The following is an 18,590-nucleotide window of genomic DNA, read 5'->3' as shown; positions in this document are numbered from 1 at the left end:
TACAGAAATAGAAGAGAAGCTTCAGGAAGCTTCTTGTAGTATTCCTGATCTTTCAGTTTGAGTCCTGCCCATCCTCCTCCTGTGTGCTGCTTTGCAGGATAGCATTTCATCTCCAAGGACTCTGGCTGCCATTGTGAGTTGGAACATAGCACTCCAGCTCCCTTTGATTTCCAAAGCCAGAAGAGACCAGAAAGCTTGCAGCCACGCAGCATCTGAAACACGAGCTCAACACAGGATAAGATGCTGCCGCTCTATTTTACAACACAGGCTTTGTCTTTATGTGTTTTCTCAGGCTAGCTTCCTGATTTCCCACTTACTGTAAGAATCAATCATCCATCTTCCAGCTCAACTTGTTCTCTGCCCTCCCCTCCTTGTCTGCTCCCTCCCATCCCCTGCTTGGTCTGAGGTCCCGCAGGGACTGACCGCAAACCGGAGCGGCTGTGCTGTGGGCATGCTTGCTCCTTCATATGCAGCAACGTCACAACAGCAGCAGGAGCATTGGAGATGTGATTGCGCAGACCCTCTGCATTGCCAGGGATGCAGCTGTGAAAAAAAAAAAAATTGACTCTGTGTTTCCCACAGCATCCTGGGGAGAGAACACAGAGCCTGCTGGAATCTGAGCGCTCGGCACTGGCTGGTGCTGTTGGAGCAGTGTGTGTTCATTGAGAGGAGACGGGGAACAGAGGATCTGTGGAAAGGTGAGATGGGAAAGTGATCGGGTGGGCGTTTTTCTTGCTGAACGGTTTTCAAGCCATTGTCCTGCAAAGGGGTTGGTTTGTTTTTATAGAGATTGCCAGCTACCCAATGGAGCTTACAGATTTCAGGATTGCTTTGTCTCTTATTGCTTTGGAGTGGTAGTGATTGTAATTGATGTAAGAGAGTGAGGAGGCTGATATTACTATGCAGAATACGTTTGTTCGTTGTATCTATGAAATAGCGGTTGCCATGTCCAGGGCTGGTTGTGCAGAGGCGAGCTGTGTTTTGCTCTGACAATGCTCACTTCTTAATGCAGTTGCACAGTTCTTCATTGTGTCTGCCATGACAGTCGAGCGCACCCGGATTGTTTTGGTCTCGAGAGCTGCCATGCTCTCTGTGCATCCCTGGCGGTGCTGCTGCTGTGCAGCATGAAAGCTGTTCTGACAGACAGCGCTTCCATGAAAAGCCAGAAACAAAGGACACAGGCAGAGAAAAGGTTGCTGTCTGTGTGGCTTTGGGCTCTATTTTTTTTTTTTAATAGCAGTAAATCAATTGCACAAAAAGGTGTTAGCATAAAATAGAGTGGCAGGTAAAATCCTGCTCTTATCCAAGGAAATCTGTGCAGGTTGGAGTCCTTTGTGTTACAGCTCAGGGTGTGTCTGTGATGCTTGTGAAATGAATGCTTTCTCCTTGTCGCTTTTCACAGATGAGGAGAGAAAGGTTATCTAAGCATGGAGGAATTATTATTTTTAATTACTGAGATGAGTGGTCCAGGCTGGGTACCAGTTACTAGAGCTTAGGCTGGGTACCAGTTACTAGAGCTTAATTACGTGGTCTTGTTATAACCAAATCCCTCTTTTTCCCTCCCCGACTGTCTTCTTCCCTCCCCCACCCCTGCATAAATCCTTCCATCAAGCTGCCTCTGCAAATGCAAAAGGAGAAGGGCTTGAACAAAGAGAAGGATCTATGTGGGAAAGGGATCTAGATGTTGAAGAGGTAATTTTTAGGATGATGGTCAGAAGAATAAGGCAGAGGTATAAAAGAACAAGATTTTGGTACATGTGGTACCATGATGTGGCTATAGAGGAATGCACACATGGGACTGTAGTAACATAAGGAAATGAGCAAATAGCAGATGAAGTCTTTTGGGGTTATGGAAAATGCTGAGCATGTGGGGTTGCCGTTGCAGGTGTCTGGGGGAAATGTGGTGTTTATGGGAATTACAGGAGCATTGGCTTATTGTGGAACATACATATAGAGACTGGAGTGATGGGTGTTGTAAAGGATGTATGAAGTATAGGGGAGGACGAGCTCTTCTGCTTTTTACCTCTGGACGCCTGAAGTCTCATATACTGATATTGCTAATGAGCAAGTTTGGCAGCTCTCACCTATTCACAAAGCGTTTCTGCAGTTTGTCAAGCTTGGCAGAGTGCTTGGGGGCAGCTCATTGTTGAAATGACCAGAGAGTAGTTCATATAAAGCATCTTTAGGTCTTTCAGGAGCCCCAGGATAGCAGGAATAATGTAGGTAAAATACTAAGTGTTTTGACAGAGCAGTGGAGGAACCTTGGCACCAAAAGGCCGTAGACGCGTGTGAGGGGCTTTGCAGAGATAGGAGAGCAGGGGGTTGTGGGTTAGAGACCAGTGGTAGAGGGCACAAGAGAGGAAATCCAGGGCTGTCATTGTCAGGGTTTGTACTGTCACTCTCCAGCCTCTCTCACTGTGTTCCCTGAGGTGGTCAGCGTTGTGTGCAGACCCAACAGGTTTGTTGAGATGAGAGCGATCCTCAGGACAGCCTTTTCTGCAGTGGTTTTCTGAAGGAACCATTTTACGGCTGCAGATTCTCAGACAGTTGTTCACTCTCCATTCCTGTATTGTGGTAAGGCGCTCTGGTCTTTACGCTTTGTGAAGAAGTAAAAACCCAGAGTTTCTATTCAGGGTGACAAATAGGAAGTACAGGGGCTTCCAGCAAAGCCACGAGGCAGTGTGCGTTCTGCCCACAACTCTGTGACAATGTATTGGAAGCTCCTTGGAGCTTACTGAACTGCAGCTCCTTCTCATCCCAGGCCTGAAACTTCTCCTCAAGGACTAAGAACCCTCTTTGCGTCTGTCCCATTCAGCCTGGTGGGACTGGGTAGCAGGATGTACTCCTGCAGGTGTGAGAAGGGGGATTTGTGCAGTGAGGGACACACTACCAGACTGCATTTGTGCTGTGAAGGGGTGATGCTACAGAACAGGCTTCTGCAGGAGGTAGCTAGGGGGTAAGAGCGGCATGTGTGCGTTTGTTTATAGGCGCATCGTGGGCCAGAGGACAGGATGCGTGACAGGACGAATCTATGCAGGACACGTGTATCAGGGTGTGGAAGAGAATTTGCAGCGTGTACAATGTTTGCCTGACAGAATAAGAAGGTGGTGATGCAGCCTGCTTCCCTGCATGGGGGGGAATACTCCCTACGATGCACAGGCTATGCCTATTTAGTTGTAACTCTCAGAGGAGCATCTGTTAAGCACTAAGACTGCATAGAGTCTCTGCCCTGAAATTCTTACAGTCTGAAAGATGGGCAAGAGCTTCTGGGGACTGGAGCTTACTGAAAGTGATTCCTGGGAAGGAAGTAAAATTGCTACTGTGTGTTGTCTTTGCTGCCTTGATCCAGAATGCGGGGGATAACGTGCAGCCCTATCCTCTGGGGTGGGCCTGGACCTGCGCTGCAGGAGGTGCAGGTGCCCAGGAAAATATGCAAGGGGCTCACAAATGGGCTGCCTGTGGCTCCATTATTGCTTGTCAGAGTGTCTGAGGCTGTAATAGGAAACAAAGACAAAATTCCCTGTCCCAGAGATCTTAATTTCCTTCCAGTCTGAGGCTCCTGGTGAGTCAAGATCTCACTCTGGTTTTGTTCCTGACAGCCAGGCAGTAACCCTCCTTTAGCAAACCCATGTTGTGTTTTGCCCCATTTTTCATTTATTTCCCTGGCACCTTATTCTTATGTAACCTTATAAAGCATTGAGGGCAAGCCAGTAGATCTGTTCTAGCATGGATCATTGCCCTTTCTCTTTCCATACAGGTATAGGCTCTACCTTTATTATCCACATGGCTGCCCCTCCTCCCTCCCTTTTTCCTCATGGATATTTTTATCAAAAGCCCTGATGCCAGCTGTGATCATGCAACAATTCTTTCATTGTTCTGGGAGCAAAAATGACTTGTCCCTCTAACTTGAGTGCATTCATACCCTTGAATTTGTTTGCACTTCAAATAATCATATCGTTTTTCTGCACCTTCTTTTTCCCTGAATTGCCTAACACGTCATCGCCCCAGCTTCCATGTTTTTCTTGCTGAAACAGCATCAGAGAGTGTAGCTATTTGGGTCATATCTAGATCTGTCTTTTCACTCTACCTTGCACAGTTGGCTCTCTTCCTCTCTCCTTGTTTTCTTTTTGTTTATGTGGCTGAAGAACTTGTTAGGTTTCCTTGGCAAAATTTAACGATGCTTGACCTTTGTGATTCTTTCAGTATCCCTTCCCATGATGTCTTAAGGTGGAATTTTCTTGGATGAATAACTCCTTTTTCCATTCTTTGCAAGTGCTCTACCTCCCTCTAATATCCTTCCTGATGTGGTTATTCATTCAGGTTAGTTAGGAGTACTACTGTTCAAATTTTCTCGCTGTGCTTGGCATATGGATTCCAGATTACTTATGGTGTACATTCAAAGTGTTTTCTGTGGTATTCCCCCAGCTCTTCGTTTTTGTTGACTTTTTAACTGTTTTCCCAAATATACCAAAGAGCTGCTTTTTCAAATTAAAAACACTTCATTACAGAGCTGTTTGATTTTTTTTTTTTTTTTTTTTTTTTTACTCTTCTTCTAAATGTAAACTGGATCAGACTGAGATCATTCAGTCCAAACTGGATCAGCTTGAGATCATTCAGTCCAAAGTCACTTCTGTATCACCGATGCTAGGTGATATCTCTGTAGGCAAGTTTCTCATGGGCCCAAGCAGACCAACAAGGTTCTCATGGACCAAAAAAAGCAAATGATAAGTGAGAGGTGCCCAAGTCTTTGAGACGCTGAGGATCTGAGATGGAGATACCTCCCTGTCAGCTGTGGAACTGAATGACAGTACTGACTGAGAAGATTTTGGGGGGATAAAGTGATTCTGGCAGATTGAGCCGTAAGTCCCAATCCAATCTGTAGGTCCAAAAGAGCCAGAATTTTAACCCCATTCCAGGACTATGCAAGAGGCTGCAATATAAGACTTGAAGGAGCTGAGGGTTCATGGCTGGCAGGGGGTGAAATCCATAGCAGTGGTCAATGACAGCTGTGTTGGTAACTAGCCTTAGTAGGGATTTCTCATGTTATCTGCTGAGCAGGTTCCCTGCGTGCCCTGACATTTATATGTCTGTTCCAGTTTTCTCTCACCACAGAAATTATTTTAGTAATGGAATTATTTAGTAATGGAATTTTCTATCCATAAAACACATGCAAATATTTCCTACTGGGCAAGGCAGTGGTTCAGGCGCAGTCTGTCAGGCAACATGCTGCTGGGAGTTTTGTTCATGATACGTTAACATCAAGAAACTGCAGTAAAGGTCAGGGCTCAGTGGTTCAGGTGCTACATAGAGCAACATAAGAAACATCCTTTGCTCCAAAAAGCTTGCTGAATGAAAAACTTGACAGGTAAAGCTGCCAGTGGAGGGAAGCTTAAAGGAGCACAAAGATGCAGGTGACTTATTCAGGTGCTTATTTAGACAGAGAGAAAAGACTGTGGTCATAATAACTGCAGTAAATGAGAGTGTTCAGCCCAGTGGCAAAGAGCTGAGGTTGACTGGAGTGTGTCATAGGTGAGGTGATGAAGGATACTGCCAGCCAAGTGGCAATAACAGGAGGCAGAGCTACCCAGGTAAATAGTGACCACGATGCAGCTGGGTGACCATAGTGTATGTGACTACACTTTCTGGCTCAGGCTCACCCTCCGAGTTTGGAGCTGTTGGGAGAGAAACCATGTGCTGGTGTTTGTGCAGTGCTGGTGGTGTGGCGCTGGCAGTACCATTGAGTGACAAATAATCACAAGTATTTGAGAGGTGGCTGCAATGCTTAGTACTGGGTCTTAGCAAGTGATGAAAAACTGACACTCAAACCAAACCATTGCTTTCTCAGCTCCAGCACGGGATGTTATCTCGAAGTAGAGGCTGAACATCACCACCCTATTGTGATGCTTTTTGGGCTGGTGGTACAGCGCTCTTAGAGTGATGAGAGCTAGCTTCCTTCTGGCAAGAGGGGATTTTCTGCTCTGGGAGTTAGAGTGAAAATACCTGTTTGAGGCAGTTGGACCTTGGCAAATATACAGCAGACTTTCATCTGATACTTCCCTTGGACGCACTGTTACATCAGACTGGACTGTACTCTGTTCATGAGCAGAGTGGGACACTTTGGTGAAGGATGAGGACTGGACTGGGAGAGTCTGCTTTCCCCTTGGTTCCCGGATGTGCAGGGGACTGACCTGTGTGTCTATGGTCCTGTTTGTTCAGGAACTCTACTGAATACTGGTGCCAGAAAAATTGGCATACAGTTGCAGGAAAATGAGTTTTTGCATGAGAATTCCAGTTATTCTGTGATGTTTTGAACTAATGAGCTGCTTAACCATGATGCAGTCTACCCTGGGGAAAATTTTGTGCTTCTCAGTGATGGCTAACGCAGACTCAGTTCAGTGCCAAGTAGATCGTCTCCCTCAGCTCTTTCCAGCCCTCAGGGAATGGACTCTTCAGGTGTTACTCTTGAATGGAGAAGGGAGTCCTTGCTCTCACAAAGTTAGGCTAATCTCATTAGTTTGTTTTAACTCCAGAGCTGCACTCAATTCTTTGTAAACTGGTACCAGCTGCAATTGCTTCTGGAAGAGTGTGACCTATATGCTTTCAGTGGGCAGGCTTTTTTCTGTTCTGCTCTGCCTGCGTTGGTGCAGGAGTAACCACAGGCTTACTTAGCCTCCTTTTTGTCAAGCAATTCCAATTCTGCCTGAACTGTTTACCAGGCCACCTTCTTTTGATCCCTCTCTGGGTTTCCTATGGCAAAGAGCGGGGACGCAGGCATCACACTACACTGCCACGTGTATTCTGTGTAGCTCAGGCAGCAGAAGCAGTGCTCAGCATAGCTGTCCTTACAGATGCCCTTCTCAGCAGGGAGAATGACCTGTCTGGAGCATTGTGCTAGTGCAATTTACTGTTCTTTGTAGTCAGGCTAGTTCCAGTGCCTGCTTGCGCTGCACTTTTTCCATGTAGTCCAGGCCTCAGACCTTTTCCAGTAACTCAGATGGTGCTGTTGTAAGCCCGAACATGAGAAAATCCAGTGGAGGTATAAATAATTCATATCTGTGGTCCCAAGGTATTGTTATCCCATGCAGAATGTCTTCCGTGGTTTTGCTTAGATCCTTCTGCTGATCCTTGGCTAGAGTGTCCCTATTTGCCCTGGACTGTGGCTTACTGTGGCTGTCCTCTCCCTCAACACTTGTTAGTATGTGAGTAGTTGCAGTCAATTCTAAGGGGCTTGTTGACTGAATATGGCTTAACATGAGCAGTGGTTGTAGCTTGGCTCTTTGGAAGAACAGCAAATGGATTTCAGCACGCATCTATGCTTAGCAATTTTGTATTGCCAACAAGCTGTTCTCTCTCATTCCCCTGCAATTTCATCTAACTTGACCCAATGCTAAGGCTTGTCCTCTTGCTGCAGTTCATAGTGCTTGAAATGGCTGCTGAAGCCATTGATGATTGAAGCCAGATGCTTGAATGGCATCTTCCTTATCCGGATCTCACCTCTTTGTCTTCAGCTTCATGTCCTATGCCTCCCTTTCATTTCTGCAGACGCTTGCTATTTATATTTATAAAGCACTCTGAAGGTGGTGACTGCATCTTATCAAAGTAAGCCTGACAGCCTCTTATTTCTGTGTGTTTTCTGTCCCTGTTTTCTCTTGGGTTGGCTGCCTCTTGGGGAGGACTTAGCAGAGAGGAAAGGTGAGACTGCGTGGAGCACAAAGGGACTTTAGATGTTCCTAAGAGTCTCTAGACCTTAAAACTGCTGTTTGAAGCCCTACTGTTCCTAGTAGGGCTAGACACTTTGCGGCACAATAAGAGGTATGGAGAGGAAGAACTGTCTGAGGAAGATGTGTCCCAGCACTGACAAGCAGCAGCCATTAGGGTGGTTAAAGCACTACAGTGGCACCACGGTAGTCATATGTCGTTCAGTTTAGGCCTTGCTGTGCCTCGTTGAGTAAGTGATACTAGTAGTCAATGATCTAATGGAGTTTCTCTCATGTGCTTCTGCTGGTGACTTGCACAAGCTTTAACCACATCAAAGAATACCTCCTTCTCCATAACGCTGACCTCTCCCAGGCTTTCTGCTGCTGATACAATTGGGTATTACAGGATGGAGAAACACTCCAAACTGAAGCAATGCATTTGTATTGGTCCTGGAGATGCTGAGGAGTGATTTCCCTCTTTACCAAAGGTGTTCTGCAGCCAAAATTTTGGTCTCCTACTGCGTTCTCTGCTTTCCCCTGGGTGCAAGTTGAGGTTGAGGAAAAAAACCCACAAAAACCACTTGGCCTGCTTATCAAAACGAAAGGGGAAGCTTCTTTCTTTTGTGGAGCCAGGTTGCCAGACCTCGCTGATTTAATGAGGTAAGTTCGCCAGCCAAACTATCTTTCAGCCCATACCTTAGTAATTGAGAACCTCCTTATCTCTTGGGGGGGGTCCACAAAGAGACTTTGCATGAGGGCAGGGAAGACTTTTCCCCACACTCCTACCGCAAGAATCTGTGCAGCTTCACAGGGCAAAACCCCCATAAACCACACTACGCAAACAGTGAAAAGAAACTCCTCTCCCCAGAGAACAGATATGTAAGAAAAATTGCCTGTTTCCTTCTAGGCTAATCTTCTTGCAAAGACCTCGAGGTTTAGGAGCTTGATTTTTTTACTGTAAGAAAACAACACGAGTAACAGAGTTAGAGAAGATACCTTTCAAATAAGCTGCCATTAAGCTCAGAAGAGCGCCTGGATGCCATTCTTGCCATTTCTGTGAGGACCTTTTTTTGGTGAATGCCTGCATTTGAGTGTTAGGCTACATAAGAAATGGAATGGAAAATTATAGTACAGTGTCTTCTAATGTCAGTACATAAAACGGAGGACCTCCCACTTTTCGTTGGGAAAGAGTGTGCAATTAGTACTCCAGCTCAGAAGGATGACTACAGAGTTGGAGAAAATTGAGAAACAGCCCAGGAAACTGCATGAGGTCCTGGAAAACTCTCGTAAGAGGAAAGACTGAAGAAACTGGAATTATCTGCTAGAGGAGAAACTCAGGAATCAAGATATGAAATAATGAATGCTCAAGAGAAAGAGGACAATGATTTATGTGCTGCCCAATTTATAACATGGAAATTTGCTAGGAAATTCAGGAGGATTATTTGAAATTGATAATAGGAATGATTCTCACATACTGTGATTGATTAGTCCAGGAATGCTGCTGTTAAACTTCAAAGTCCAGCAATATTCCCAAATGGTTTGGGGCGTGTGTGAATAACAAGGCTACGTGATGTGTTTATTGTGCATATTCAGAACAAAAATTTCGGAGTTTTGAAATCTCATGGTTGAGCTGAAGCCAATTTCAGTGTAAGGGCTTGGGAAAGGCAAAGTCTTCCTACAGCTCTTCCTACACTATACTTGTTCTTTTCTCTCAGACATGTTGTACAAAAAGGACACAACGGCTTGAAGTGACAATGTGTCCCAGTGTGGGTGTGTCCTCACTGGGATGGACTGGAAGCCTACATTCTTGAGTTGTCTTCCTGAACCCTCCCTAGCGTCCCTGAAGAGATTAGAAGCAGAGCAGCCATCCCTCTGGTAGTCTCTGTGTGTGCTCAGGGACTTCTTAACTGCTCCTCCAGTACAGAGCCAAGGATCATCCCAGTTTACCCTCCTCTTATCTCCTGTAGAGTAGGTGTATGCCTACTCTGCAACCCAGCAAGACATTCCACAGCAGACCACCTTGGTTAATTCAGGGTTATCAGATTTAGTTAGTTAGACCCTTAATACTCGGTTGAGCCCAGTCATTCCAAGCCCAGTTAACACATGAGCCATCTTCTAGAGTGTATCCTAAAAGAAATGCCGCATTCGAGGCAGCTGATCGCTGTCCCTACTAAAGCTTTTACAGTAAGGGTTTGGTTTGGGTTGCCAGCCCCTGTGAGGGATAAGTTTCTCCCCTCAGAAGAAAAGTATATATTATCATTAGTAGTGTCTGCTCTGCTTTACAAGCATGTTATTAAGGTTCTGGCTTGCCTTTTATTAGTTCTTTTACATGGAAAATATTCTGTTATGTAAATTAATGTTGCAGATTTATCCAGGTCCTCTGAGTTCTGCCTCCACCTCTTCCACTCGCCATGCATATCCTTGTGTGTGCGCGTGTGTGCGCACGCACACACATTAAGAAGGCAATCAGAGAGAGATGGGTGGCAGGACCAAGGGCCAGGCAAATGTAGTGCTGAAGATAATATTCTTCCTGCCCTAACGCAAGAACAAACGGTGACATTAACAGCTGCTGTGTTCAAAAGGACTGACAGAAACCTGCCCCTTTGGCATGTAATTAGCTGGGAACTCACTGGCTCAGGAAGTTACAAGGCCCAAAAGCTGCGAGAACTCAGGCAAAAAATGAACAATATAAGGGATGTCAAGAATAGATAACATTATAATTATTTAGGCACCTAGCTTAGTATGGGAGGGTTATAAAACCTGCTTCTAGATGTAAGCTGTCCTCCTGGGAAGGAAGCTGCTTGTGGGAGGGGGAGAATGGAGCAGCCAGTCACTCACGTAGAGCATCTGAGCTCTCTGCTGGCAAAGACGAAGGACTGGGCTTCACTGAGTATATAATCCAGTCCAGGCTTCTGTGTGCCTCTGCTGATATCAAAACTTTACTGTAGCTGTTTATCCATGAAGGCTAAATATGTTAATCTGTCCATTACGACTTTCTTCTTCTCCTACTTCTGAGCTAGTGACAGTTGCCCTAGATTTTCTTTCTTGGAAAAAAACCTTTCTTGATAGACTTGTTTTGGCCAGAGAAGTCACATCAAGAGTTGCCATGTAGTGCAAAGAGCCATTTCTATTCTTAGGCATTCTCACCCTAAGACTGGTTCCAGAATTCGTTCCCAAATCTGAAGCTTCTTATCTCATTATCTTGGGAAGCATTCTTCCTTTCTTTTCCCACCCTGAACTCTGTTGAAAGGAGATTCAGACAGTGTCTGGGCACGATCAATTACACAGGGCCTGATTGTTCAAGCACTCGGCCCAAAAAAAGATCAAGAAATGCCTGGTCTTAACAATAGTCAGGTGAACAGTTTCCCTCTTTAAACCTCTGTGTAAAGCTACAGGGTCTCTTCCTTCAGCTAACTGTTGGGAATTGCTCAGTCCAGCCCATGAACTAAGAGCAGTTGGATGGCAGTAGCAAAAATATATGTAGTCCTGACATCCTGCACAGGATGGGATAGATTGGATGCCTTAGCCTTGGTAGATGCCACTTTTATTGGACTGTTAACTCAGCCCTCTTGCTTTATAACATCTTATCATTTCTGAATCAGCGTTCTGCCCGCTTCCAGGCGATTGAATTGTTTATTGCAAATTCCTGCTTTGCAGAGGTAGAAAATTTCTTCCTGTGCATCCAGTTATTGCTTCTGGCCTTGGTAGAGCTTCCTAGAGCTGGGAAGGGTTAAAGTTTCCTGCAGTTTTGGCAGGAGGACGTAGCTGCTATTTGAAAAGCCATTTAGATGAGCAGCATAAAGAGGAACATCTAGTAAAACCAGCCTGCTGCTGGGATGTTTTCCGTTTGTGTTTGGTTTTGGGGCTTCTGAGCTGCTTGCACACAGTATATTAAATTTCATGTGGGATTGCATCATTTAAAAATAATAAAGCTCTGCGGATGCAGGCATTCTGTCTGTCTGGCGGAGCTGACACTCATCGCTACTAGGTTATGTTTCATCTGCATTGCTTCTCCCATTCACTGGGACGTGGCTGCCTAGTCCTGATAGGGAAACCATCACGCTGCTGCTTTATACAAGTCTGAAAATGATCATACTAGGGTTTTTTGAAATCTTTTGCTGTATTCATGCATCCCAAGGTTCTGTGTAGTTAGCTACAGTGGGTTGTGGGGTGGGATAGTACCTTAATTATTTCAAAAGCTTGGTCCCCCTGAGGTTTTCCTTTATTCGCAGCTGAAAGTAGTATCCACCTTTACTGCCTGTCCTACTCTTGCTGTGTTGCTGCATGAGGTCATATATCTATAATCTGTCATCCCAGAACTGGCTGTTTTTCACTTGATAATGAGTAATTCTTATGTATGTGAAGCTTTGATCTGAAAGGACAGTGGGCATGATTTTACAATCTCTTTATCTCATTTATCTTAACACTGAGTTCCTTATTTTTTTAGGCTTTCTTCAGTGGTCTTTGGCACTTTTCCCTTGCAGTGAGGCTTCAAGACTGTTTTGCAGCTGTGATTGCAGCAAGATGTGATCTGGAGAGAAATGCCATGCCAGTTTTAATCTGGATAGTAAGTAAGAGCAAAGTAAGTGAGTAAGAGCAAAGATAGGCAGCTAAGGAGTCGCTGAAGTTTCTGTGGGTGTGCCAACCTGTACTGCAGTAACACCTTGTTTAAGGTGAAGACAGACCTTGTTTGTTCCTCTTAGGGGTTAGCTCACCGTCTTCCCCAAGTCATGAAGGTGATGGGGATTTAGAACTATCCAAGTTGAAGCGCTCCTCGTTTGTTTTTTCTTTGTGCAGGTGAAACCTCATGCTGAAATTGTCCCCCGCTTAAGCCTTGGATAAGCAAGACCTCTCCTTTGGCAGGAGCTGGGCAAGGCCAAGTTGTCTGAAGCTAGATTCCAGTAGATGTTTGGGGGGAAAGTCCACAGGGCCCAGCAAGAATGATTTGTGACCCCTCAGAGACCTTTCCAAAACATGGCAATTTTAGGGACGCTTATATCCTCAGCAACCCCTGAAATCTCCAGTGCTGTTGAAAGTACTCTCACTTACGTGAAGCAGCTATACCCTCTCCTCCTCTTTCTATGATCCTGGGAGCCTTTGCCCCTGCAGAGCGCACCTGAACAACCTGCTCAGTTACAGTTGCATGTAGCCATATAACAGAGACTTCAGGAGCAGCCTTGGCATTTTGTATGTCTCCAGGCCCAGTTCAGCTTTGGTCCATGAAGCCACACTGAGCTTCAGGCGTGACTCTTTCAGGGAGGTGGTTTATTCCATGCCCTACTGTGTGGTGGTTGTGGTGCAGACTTTTTAACTCCCAGCTCCCACGTGTAGAAGTTGGTGGGAAGATCTTCAAGCTGTACTTCTACTCTCCTTGACTCTGATTCACCCAGAACTACCTGGGCTGTATTTTTTCCACTACTTGACTAAAGCCTCTGGTTCCTCAGCCATGTCTGGAAAAGGAGCACATTCATGAGGCAGCCAGCTGATAGTCACAGCCTTGCTTTGTGGCTAAGCCCTGACCGAAGTTGTACAGTCTCTGGCAGATACCATGCACATTCAGTGCAGATGAGCCTGGGCTGCGTGGAAAGACTGGGTTATGAGATGTCATTGAAAGTGGTGCAGGGGAGTTAGGTGGCAGGGCTCTGTCCCCTGGCTGGCTTCTATGCACCATGTTGTGTTTATAAGAAGTCCTGTGGTAAAGAGGAGTAAAGCTTGGCAGCTTAGCTAGGTTCTGCCCAGCAGTTTCATTATCTTATTGGAATTTTCTTATCTTCAAGGATCCTTGAGTGCTCTTTGGGAATCACGTAGCAGCCAGGCTCCAGCACCTGGACAGATCCACGTTTCAGAAAAGAATTGTGACTCCTGCTCTTGTAAAATCTTTAACATGCTTTCAGAATGATCAGACAGAAAGATGCTATAGAAATGTAGTTCTTCTTGCAGCTGCTGCAGCTGCTACTTGAGTGTCTGTGATAAGAAAGGATTTACTGCATTTGCAGTTTAATTCAGCAGTAATCTAAGTGTGATATTAAGAGCTAGAAACATCAAAGTCTTTTTCTTCTCTGTAGATTTGCATATGGTAATTGGGAGCATATATGATTGGGGCTGGGACAGAGGATTGATGGAAAGAAGGAACAGACTCAAACCCAGATCACCTTGGCTAATGCCTGTGAGTCATGGCCTATAACTGGCTACTGCGGAGTGCCACGTGCCAAAGGATGAGTCATGGAGCAAGAGAGCACAGAAACAGGAGAAACTTGTCAGGTCGCTGTCCAGCCAGCATGAGAGCTGGCGTAGTTTTGCTCCTTGAGCTATTTCTAATGTCTCCTCTAAGACAAAACACTAAAAGCAGCTGGGACTTCTTTACTTCTAGTGGGGAGGTACCTACCTCGTGCTAGTTGTGTCATCATCAGGAATATACAGTCTACCTTTACTTGCTCACCATATCATTACTATAGCAAGCCCCTTACCCCTGACTTGAGCAGCTCCTTGCTTCCCTGTGCACAAAGGCTGGATTAATTGTCACATGCTGCAGTTTCCATTTTGAACACATTGTAATCCTTTATAATTCTGGCACGTAGTGATACATTTTGGCTAGGCTTCTTGGTCAAGCTGTCCTGGAAACCTCTGGAAAATCCTCTGGCCCAGGCAGCACGTAGCTGTGGAAAGAAAATGGAAGTGATCTCTTCAGGAATCATGACTTGCTCAGGAGCACGAGAAGAACAGGCCTGAGCTAAGGGAAAAGCTTAGGAAATATTTAATCTTCCTATCTTGCAGCAGCTCCCTTGTAACGTTAAGCGCTGGAATATTCACTGTGGGAACAGGCAGACCAACCTCACTGTGCTCTGTGTTCCCTGAGGCAGGGAAGGAGAGCTGGAAGCTTAGGAAGAATCAAACAGCTAGTATTTCCTTTTAAACCTTTTCTTTCATTAAATGTGCTGGATGATATATTACATGATTTGATGAAGGTGTGAATTTGGCAGCGATGTGTTAGCTGGCTAGAAATGAATGACTATCCAAGCAGATACCACTGGCTAATTCTACCCTACAACAACTTAGAGGCTTCCAAAATCCTCACACCTATCTTCTTTTTATTAATCAGATGGTTCAGTCCTGTCCCCAAACCACTCATTCCATGTCTCTTGCTGTTCACTCAGGCTGTTCTCTGAATGCCCCCCAGCTTGCTGGAATTGTCCTGCTGAGTTTTTTAAACCATTCAGTACTTTCTGGCAGGCTTTGGAGCAGCAAAGCTGTGGCAGGGACTGTGTTACTTGAATCCTGGAAACTGGTGCCTGAGTCAGCGAGCAGCTGTTTGAGCCCTGAGATCCCCCACGCTGGCTGTCCAGTGGAAAGTCTCAAGATCTGACTTTCAGTTTGGATTCTTCTCCCAACCACCTGGCCCTGAGGTAAACTTATAATGGTTAAACTGGATATATTTCTCCCCCACGGAGCAAAGATACATGTGTTTTGCAGCATTTCTGCTGATTCTTGTTCTGTAGGGCTGTGTGGTTTCTTCGGGCATGTTGGTGCAAATGCCCCATAGGAATCAGGGGTTTCTGTGGAACAGCCTTCAAAAGAGTGTGCAGCTTCAATACAAAAGGATTTTGCCAGTTCGTCAGTGAGACTGGATTCCTAGCCCTTAACCCTATTTTTCCATCTTTCACTCTTAAGTGACTTAATTGGTCTTGGTTCGTCTGAGGAAGATGATGACAATGAAACCATAGCCATACAGAAAGAGGCAGCAAGAACGGGCACAGTAAAATATTTATGTTGTGCATTCAATCTCATGGATGAAGTGGCTGGGATTTGTAGAAACGCTAATCTATTTAGAAAAGCCAGCCTTCAAAAAGGCAGTATCCCCTCCAGCTGGCAGTTCTGATGATCTTGCTCCTGGCTCTACATCCTCTATGCTATATATATTATCCTTTTGTATTTAAATGATATTTGTCTCTTAAATCTGTGCGTGCCTTCCTCTGCTATTGCATTATATCTTACGAGAAACTTGCTTTACTGCCTCTTGAACTTGGTCACCTCGTCTGTGCAGCTGACAGTGTTGAGCAGAGCAGAGTATTAAACAATCAGTGATGGAGCTCCAAAAGTGTCACTAGGGCAGTAATAGGTAGCGGGGTATATCTGGAGGTGTGTGACTGCCACACCTAACGCATCAGCACTTGTAGGCATAGCTGGTATTTGCACAAGCTCCCTCCTAACTGAAGCAGAGCCACGCAGGCTGGTTTGGAGCCAGCTCTGAGGTCTTCAGCAGCTTCTCTGCAAAGCTATAGCGGCAAGAGGTAAAGAATTTTGACATTTGCAATCACAATGACTGTCAAACTGCTGTGTTTAGAGTCACGGTGCTCCCTTTGTACCTGCACCTATCTGTTATCTCCTGCCTTGTACTGCCATGACACGCTTTTCTGAGCAGGGATCGTTGCTGGATGCTATGTTTGCTGTTGTGTGTGTAGTACTGAGGAGGATTCAGCGCATTGTGGGCTTATGGTATTACAAGTGGTAAATGAGAAGAGTGAAGTGATTTGGCAAAAGTGTCTAGGTACATGCTACCTATCCCCACTTCTGAGAATCATTGCTTGCAAAAGGTTGTAAGGGCTTTTTCAGAGAACTGATCAAATCCTACAGAATCTGACACACTGCTCTGCCTGATGCATTTTAATCAATCCCAGCCTTCCAAACCTTGAATATAAGAGGGAGAATCCTTCTACAGTCTTCCAAAATTGGTGAGGGAGAACCAAGGGAGGGTATGGCCAGAGATATATGGAAGGAAGGTTGGTCTGGTGTTGGGAACTGAATGGTCCCTGTGGTATTAATGCTACTGCCTGACTTCCCTGCAATCCCCAAGACAGGAAGAAGCCAGGAGAGGTGTTCTAAGGAGGAGACGGGTATCTAGCACGTGAAAGAAGTCATGCATATCCCTAGGGAAGCTGTTAGGATGACTCCCGGCAGCAACTGACTTCATGCCTCCTGCAATATTGGCCCTCAGAGCCTTGTACTGGGAGCAGGCTGGGAATGCAGGTGGAATAGGCATCCGTCTGCTGCAGCATCTGTGACAGTGAATCACAGTCCACCCAGGGAGCCTTTGCTGCCACTGAAACTGAATAGCTGGGCAGAGTTGCATGATGCGGTCAGAGCTCCAGAGACACAACTGGGAAATGGCTGTGTGTCAGCTCTCTGACATTTTGCTGTCAAATGTCAAAGTGTGCCTGTGCAAACCTTATCCTCCCACAGCAACATCTGCACCAAAGTGAGGCCTGTGTTGCTCAGCAAGGCTTGTCAGCAAATCAGTGCTGGTGCTGGAAATCTGTTCCCAGCAACCACTTACAGAGAGACATGGTCTAAACCTTACAACCAGCCACAAAGGTATTTGCAAAGGCAGCGGAGGTCTGAATGAACAGATGGGCACGGGGGGCCCATGCCCATCCTTTTTTCTTTGCTGCTGGGGGAGGATAGGGTAAATCAGGGCTCCTGCTGCTATGTGCACCAGCATTGGTATGCAAGCTTCTTCAGAATGGGGCACGATCACTGCCCCAGCTGCAGAACATCACCTTCAGTATATGTGTGTGCTAGGCACAGAGCCAGTAGCTGCTGTTACTAATGGTGGTTCTTGAATAATGTGAGCTTGAGAATCCCTGATGTGAAAGGTCTCCTGGGAATCAGGGCTGAGAACTGACTCATCCCTTTCAGCTATTGCAGCAGAAGATGCGGGAAAGCAGCCAGAGACTTGTCAGACAGAGAAGTCACCGAAGGGGGAGTGAAGGGTTATATGAGTATTAAGGAATCTATAGTTGGTGGGAGCTTAGGATCACGCGATAGTCTAGCTGGATGTGGTCCAAGTGTCCTCTCTCCCTCAGAGCCTAATCCTGGGTGAAACATCCTAGCAGAAGCAGGTGCGAGGGTGTGGGCCTCCATGCGAGTCTCATGCTGATCTCTGATAGAGTCTAGTCTGATCCACAAGCTTGTCTGCTTGTTAACACTGGTGTTAGCATTAACTCTTACATTAATAGGTGTTTACTGTAAACACCAGGTCTGTTTCCATCTTTCTGATTTTTTTCCTGCCAACACATCCTATGTCTCTGAGATGCACTGTTATGCGTGGGAGGAAAGTACTTTTGATCAGCTTTATTTTAGCATCTTTTAATAGCTGTTCTTATGCTGTGACTCTGGAACAACTGAAGCTCCTTATCTTCCTTTTGTAGAGCCATCTCATTGCCTACACTGTTCTGACTTTTTATCCTTCATTTTTCAATTTCCCTTCTGGGCTCCCATGTGCCCTTGTAGCTCTCCTCCAAATATATTATCATCCTATAGTCACAACTGCTGAGGTAAGGTAGATGAAGGCTGAGATATTGTGGATGTTACTTCATGAGATCTGGAGTGATGGCAGCAGACCCAGGGGTCCTGGTGTCCAGAGCAGGATCACAGCATAGGGCATCAGGATGCTGTGAGCACTGAGGATGCTGAGATGAGACATGAGATGTGGATTGCTGACCAGCAGTGTTTGGGCCAGAGTTGGGAGGAGGAGAGCTTGATGCTTGAGAGCCCTAGTTCGTTCTCAAATCCCTCAAGACTGTCCTGGTTCAACATTGGTTGAACCCGGTTCAACCTGCTTTCTCCCTCTCCTTTCTGCCTTAGTTGCCTGCCATGAATTTCTCTGCTCTGGGTTCTCTGAAGTATATAAGGGAATTCAAGAGGGAAAACACCCACCAGGTTTTCCTGGGAGCACTTACTGTTTGGCCCTCTGGAGCAGCTGGGGAAGGAGTGAACGTGTTTCCTGCTCTCCAATGTCAAATGCTGGTAAACATCTTTCTCTAGCCTTATGACAGCCTGCTATTTACTGACCGCTGAAGGAGCTGGGCTCTAAATACCCTGCCTGTATGGCTCCTG

At 45.8% G+C, this 18,590-nt stretch overlaps 1 protein-coding gene across 11 annotated transcripts in view; it reads left to right on the top strand.

Moving 5' to 3' along the window:
• The window catches only part of LOC104150897 (AP-4 complex accessory subunit RUSC2), a 60,321-nt gene that overhangs the window by 22,222 nt on the left and 19,509 nt on the right, over positions 1 to 18,590 (top strand). For 2 of the 11 annotated variants that reach the window (XM_068925609.1, XM_068925608.1), the window contains exon 2: positions 583 to 698. The exons of 2 other annotated variants lie outside the window; for them this stretch is intronic. The gene's annotated coding sequence lies outside the window, so the exon portion shown is untranslated. Of the gene's footprint in view, positions 1 to 377; positions 699 to 12,144; positions 12,280 to 18,367; positions 18,501 to 18,590 lie in introns of those variants that run through there. 7 more of the 11 variants (XM_068925617.1, XM_068925615.1, XM_068925611.1 and 4 more) reach the window with 6 other exon arrangements.

This window comes from Struthio camelus, chromosome W (genome assembly GCF_040807025.1).
Source record: "Struthio camelus isolate bStrCam1 chromosome W, bStrCam1.hap1, whole genome shotgun sequence".
NCBI lineage: Eukaryota > Metazoa > Chordata > Aves > Struthioniformes > Struthionidae > Struthio > Struthio camelus.
Note: the sequence above shows the minus strand (reverse complement) of the source record. Positions and strands in the feature narration are given on the sequence as shown.